Here is a 6,599-nt window from a genome sequence, read left to right as displayed (position 1 = left end):
CCTCATCCTTGGACCCCTCTTTGAATACACACGTGGAAAAAAGCAAACAAATCCTGTGCTTTGCTGAGCAGATACCATTGACTAGGTGGAGCCCACAGATAAGGCAAGGTAAGAAATAATCTGATGAGACGAGACTGCTAAACCACAACGTTAATTCCTTCCCAGTTTGAGCCTTATCACTTAATCGAGCTGCTCCCAATTACAAGGAAATAAATGCCTGTACCTGTCATAGGTAAGCCAGAATCGGTAGTAGGAAGATGGGGGTCAAGGGTTAGCATCCTTAGATAAAGGGAAAAACTAATTAACCATTTTAAAGAATTAACTGAGCAGTACTGCCGCCTTCTATGAAGACATGGTCAAGGCCACTTATGGTACTGCACGAGGGGCAAGATTTGATGTGGCAGAACAGATACTGCAGTAGCTCCCTGCAGCATCTGCTTATCACAATACACCCAAAGCATATGGAGACATTAATCCCCAAATTCAGGTACTTTTGCCTAAGAAACACTTAAGGCTCTGTGAAGAGGGGCTCTGTTTTTAACACTTTAAAAAAAGAGAAAATCTGGCTCTGATAATGATGTTGAGATGTATATAACTTCAGTCAGAGACTAAGAAATTAAAAGCTTCATCTACTTGTTTTCTGAAGTATACTGTTAAAGAAAACCAGCAGCGCTGAGAGCTAATATCGAGTGTTATAGCAACAGAAGGGCAGAAATAGGCACATCAAGCCTAAAACTTGCATATTACTCCAAACTTCACATTAAACAGCTACTTACTTTCATCTAGGACCCAAGCTCTATGTATTTCTCTCACAAAAGCGGCTTTACAAATGTGGAAGGTACAACAGGAGTATCACAGCTGGAATGGCTAACACAGATTATTTAAGTCTTTTATAAGCATACTCCTCATACTTATAAAATGTTAAGTACATTAAAGCTTTCAAGGTGTTTTGTACTAAAATCAAATTTATTGGTATGTTTCTCTGCCTGAATCTTATCTGTTGGTACCTTACCAGCTACATTTATGCAAAAACCGAGGTGCAGTCAAGACTAGTAGAGCTCACCCTCTTCAAGTCTAGATTTTTGTGCAGCAATTTAAACTTACACTCAGAAACCAGCTCTAAAGTAAGCGGAGTTCCTGCGCATTCATCAGCAATGTTGCAAATAAGGATTCCCTCCTCCCCCCCAGTGGAGTCTCGTACCAAAGCTCTTTAATAAAAAAGTCATAGCTGACACTAGAATGAATTTTAGTTAACACTATAATAACTGGTTAACACTCATTCTAGTTAACACTATAATTTTTTAACATGGTCTTGACTTTATTTCAATAATGTAGGCACTGTTTTCCTGTAAAATTCACCTCCTTATTTTGGAGAAAGTAAAGTCCATTCAGTGTAAGAGTTGCACAAAATGCTGTATTTTATTAACTAAATCAAACGTGTACAATTAAATAAATACAGGATGTTCAATATAAGCATACTTAAACATGTTTGTAATATCTAGGATTCTGTCATCTTGTCCAAAGTTTAAATAGTGGCTGGTGTAGGCATAACACGTTAATGCTACAAGATGCTCAGCAGTTAAAGTCTCTGTATCCCATAGTACAGGGTGTGCAGCTGAAGCCCTACCAGAACTACTGCTGTAGTGCAGTGTAATTACATAAAAAATCATGGACTACTTTATAACATACAATTCCATGAGAGGCAAACCATGCAATCATTCATTTTTAACTAACTGAAAACTTCCCTCCTGCAAGACTGCAAATAATCCATGATTGAGAGCTTGTTTTATTAGGAGTGCCTACACCTGTTGAGAAACCACCAGCTTTCAGGTGAGCTGCAAGCTGATCCTTCTGGGGAAGGAAAACTTGAAATGCACAAAGCCAAAGGAAGATGTATTATAGCTACGTGTTTAAGTACACAGTATTAGTACTCAACTGAACGTTAAGAAGTGCGTACCACCTCCACCCTAATCGCAGGGAACTCGATCTTACTCTTGAAGGAGCTGCCTTCCAAACATAGCCTCTTACTTGCAGGATATCACAACCCCAAGTCACCAAAATGGCGAGTGCACCCTCAAATGCAGCATTTCACCATACTGAATTCCAGCTAGCAGTACTACGCTTGAGTTTGGTACCAAGTTTGCTGATATACCGGATTCATTAAGCCTCAATACGCTTAGAAATAGCTTGTCATTTCTCTTCACGTACCAAAGCTGCAGAGGTTAGGATGGAGCCAATAGTCCTGATGTTATAATAAAGCCCTAAGAAAGGCAGCAGGTTGTATAGTTACCTCCTTGTGAGCAAAATCCCTGCCCTAAAACTATGCAACCTACTACCTCTTCCTAGGAGCCCAATGCTTCCTTTCTGCAGTTCTTCTTACTTAGCAGCTGCTCTGTGAAGTCAGTTTAGCTTACCAGCTGCTTTTGGTCTTCTGCCTTTTAGGCCTGGGCACGTACTGCAAGTTTACACTGTTATCACTGCTTGGTAAGTGGTTAGCCAGTTTTAACGCTCCGGGCTTAAATATTCACGAATGGCTCAATTTTCATTCTGACCTACTATGCTAAACTTTCAGTCCCAGAAAGCATTTTCGTGCTTTTCTGTGTTACTATAGCAAGATGCTAGCTGGTCAAGCTAGTGCAGAAGCAGTTAGACTGGGTACACCTAGGACATCAGGAGGAAAAAGAATGCAGTAAGCTTAAAATGTCTTTTTATAAAAACAGTAACCACCTCAGAGAAAAATTACAGTTCTGGATCTTGGATGCTCAAACTTCATAGCTTTACACTCCCAAAAAAAGGTGAGGGGGTCAATTTTGGCCACTCAACACTTTAATTTTGTATTGCATTGTCTCACGGGCTAGAAGAGTTGGAGAAAAATAAGCAGACTCTATTAATAAAGTATAATCGTAAGTTTTCCCTCCAACTTTTACTAAGCAGTTGGAGTCATGGAATTTTCACGCATTATAGAAATTGGGGTCTCAAAACAGTTTAAGTCACATTGTACAAGTTTGAGCTACCTGTATTTTCACATTCAAACCCAAATTGTTTTAGAATAATTTCCACTCTATGGAGTATTCCACTCTGTATCTAGGAACATCTGCATTTTCAATATCCAGCCAGCACCACGCCACTCACCTTGGAAGAAAAGTCATGTTAGTCAAATATCGCATTTGGAGGTTGCACCATTCACACTGATTGTTAATCCTGCAAATTCTGTCACTGATTAATCTGATACTTTACAACCCTCAATTTATCTGACAGATCTATTTTTACTCAATGCGGACATGAATGACTGCAAAGGACCGCAGTTTGTTTTACTCCTCAGGGAAGGCAATAGATTGTATAGTTATCTCCTGAACAGGGTAAAATAACTACCCTACAACTATACAATCTACTACCTCACTCTGACAGAGAAGCATATACTTCAGCAAAGAGCTTAAGCAGCTAACCATATGGTTTCATTCTAAAGGATATTTGATACCTCAGTTAGCAACGTTAAACAACACAACAACTGGAACATCAATAATTTGTATTTGATTACCCCACCATACACATAGAGGAATCAACCTAGTCTTAATTTTTTACTCATTAGAGGAGAAAAAGTAATATAGAATGATAGCCTAGCTTGTTCAAGAATTAGAAAAATCTAAACACAATTATCCATAGGTGTTACAGAAATATTTTCTCCTATAGTAAGCATTGCAAGTACAGAAGTTCAGTAGAATCTGACATCGAGCTTAAAACTGAAAAGTTTCCATTGTTGATTTTCTGCTGCTTTAGGAAAGACAGTAGATTGTATAGTTATCTCCCAGTTGTGGGTATGACCCTAAAACTATACAACCTACTACCTCATCCCACAGTGCAGGCATCTTCAGAGCTGATGTAGAGTGTGGCTTTAGCAAAGACAAATTAGGCGAGCTGCAGACAGCATTTACAGTGTAAAATACTGATCATAGAAAAAGCATTCCCCTTACTCCCCCCAGTCATGCAATAAAGTTATTTTAAAGGTAAGATTCCTTAATGTCAAAATGTTACCAATTGCTTGGGTCTTAATATATTTCATCTTTAGAGACAGTTAGCAAGTTGTAGTAGTCGTAGCAACTACAGTTGTTAAACTTCTGTTGGAAAAGTACTATTTGTGTTCCACAGATGTAACCTCTCATCTGAAATTAGAAGAAAAGCCTATCAGAAACATCTTATGCAGACGTAAATTTCTTCCTCTTTAGAACTTAAAAATAATAAAATCTAGGACCATAGCTATGCAGCTGACTTACATGGATCAGTATGAGGCCCTAATATTTATAATTCTGATGAAATAAATGAGATTACATGTAGTAACTTTGTTCAGCTATCTTAACAGTTAATAGCTCAAAGAAAATCATGTACCGTCAGAAGCAGTATTTTGTGCTTCTTCTGTTAGTCTTAAATTACATAAAGTCCTGTGCACAGTGATTCTTTTATTATAAACAAAACTTATTAAGATTATGGCCTATACCCTGACATTTAATTGTTAAACTGCCTTATGAAAAGGCGCCTTAAAATACACATTGTTTTCAGATCAGAAACAAGTGGGTTTCTCTAACTGCTCCTGATATAACTTTAAAGCAAATTTCTACAAGAACGCAGCTCAACATGATCTTGAAGTAAAAAGTCTTAGAATACTGAAATCAAAATACTTGCCAGACAGATGTGTGACTTACAATCCCCTTCTTAGCAAGGACATCTTGAGAACAGAGCTGGAGAGGAAAACTGATTGTTTTGTCAATGTAATTTATAAGACAGCTGAAAATGTTTACAGAAATGCAGTTTTTAAAACATTAAATACATGTTTTACTAGTACTTCATCCCAATTCTAAACTGAGGTTTTCAGACCACTCTTCAAACAAAGCCTTGATAGAACAAGAGCGCCCTAATGCATGTTAATGTCCTTGCCAAAAAACACAACGCGTGATCCAATGCATTAATATACAAAGGGATGACGTTATTCCTTGAACAGAGAAAAAATAAAAGTACTTTCCAACCCCCTCAACGCTTTACTCCAGAATCCTTTATACAAATATTGATGACAACTTTTGGCGAATGCTCTTAAAGTCTTGCTTGCAATTGGTATAAATCCCATTATTTGCTTTTGCTAACTTACACGCCTACCAGAACGTATACTTTAGCATGCACAGATGGACACAAGCAGTTGGTCCTAATGCCCAAAACAGAAATAAATTAGAACAGTAGCACTGGGACAAAGTCAAACCATTATGGAGCACTGGCACGCATCACATCCTTTCGAATTAGCTCAGGCAGAGGTCCTGCTGTCAAGCAGATATTCAGTTGGGAAGCTGACAGTCCTTTCAGCTCCCTGTTCCTGCATCCAAACCTTCAATAGCTGAGCAGAATCCACGTAAAGCACCTATTTCTCAATGAGAGAGGCAGCCTGCTGAGGCCTGTCCAGTGAGTCTAGCTGCAGAGAGCCAACTCGGTATCTTCACTTTGTTACTTAGTGACTCCATTAAGTTAATGAAGTCCCAGATGTTTAGTTTCAGAAGGAACTTTAAGATGAAGCTGAGGATTCTCTGACACACAGAAAATGTTTTAAGCGCTTTGAAAAACTGAAGAGGTGTTACCACACGAAAAGCTTATGTCAAAAATGTAAAATGTATAAAATATCAAGACAACACTTCTGAGTCTTTTTTTAAAATGAAGCCTGAAGGACACAAGGATTGTAATAGGTTTCTAGGTTTATCTGTTGCATTTCACCACCTTCAGGCAAAAGTTGGCTATAAACCTAACCAACTTGAGAAGACAGATCAAGCAGCTTTTACTTCCATTGACAGCAAGACTTCCCAATCAAGTACTGTTATCAGAAATTCTAAATCATTTTCTACTGCCACCTGCCACCTAGATTTTCCTGTTAAGTACTTGCAGCTCCTCAATCCTTAAGAATCTGTCTCCTTTCAGCTTCCTGAAACAAGAGCCTTTCATCTAATACAGGTCTGGATGGGCTGTTACTGAAGATTAAAAAAAAAGTCCTTGAAAAAATATTATTAATTACTTCCAGTTGTTATCCTGTGTAGCACAGTAGTCTGGCCTGAGATCATAAAGTACACATAGGACATTAGCAAAACCTCATTCTGTAACAAATATACCTTATGAAAGATCATTAGGTACCCTGTATTCTAACTCTTGCAGAAAAGCAATTTTATTGATGTTACATCACTTGGGTATCATTTTTTATTTGGTTTAATACTAGAAGGGTATAGAATCAAAAGAATTAAAATTCAAGTCAAAATCTTCTTTTGGAAGAAGCTCAGATTACCTTTTGCTTTGTTTTTACTGTGTATTCATGCAAAGTCTAGCAAATTAGTGTTCTGCTTTATGTTAATCCTGCAGTTTTGGGGGTTTCTAACTTGTGGGTTATTTCTAATGGATGTTAAAAACCGTATCACCGAAGTTGCAATGTGCTTTTACCAAACGAGATCTGCCAGGTCTCCTTGGAGGCCTGCTATATGCTGCTTCTCTGATAGCATGTGTTAAGGTTTTCTGGCACATACAGAAGCAGAGAAGCTTGATGTACAGCATGCTTGATAAATTATGCTCCTGGCACAGCC

The 6,599-nt window shown here is 38.1% G+C and overlaps 1 long non-coding RNA gene across 1 annotated transcript; it reads right to left on the bottom strand.

Moving 5' to 3' along the window:
* Positions 1-2,903: 2,903 nt before the first annotated feature.
* Positions 2,904-4,158, bottom strand: LOC142415544 (uncharacterized). The gene is made up of 2 exons (XR_012777446.1): positions 4,033-4,158; positions 2,904-3,132 (listed from the first exon to the last, which is right to left on the bottom strand). It is a non-coding gene; the product is annotated as an uncharacterized LOC142415544 (long non-coding RNA).
* Positions 4,159-6,599: the final 2,441 nt, after the last annotated feature.

This window comes from Mycteria americana, chromosome 11, assembly GCF_035582795.1.
Source record: "Mycteria americana isolate JAX WOST 10 ecotype Jacksonville Zoo and Gardens chromosome 11, USCA_MyAme_1.0, whole genome shotgun sequence".
NCBI lineage: Eukaryota > Metazoa > Chordata > Aves > Ciconiiformes > Ciconiidae > Mycteria > Mycteria americana.
This window is presented reverse-complemented; position numbering and strand designations above follow the sequence as displayed.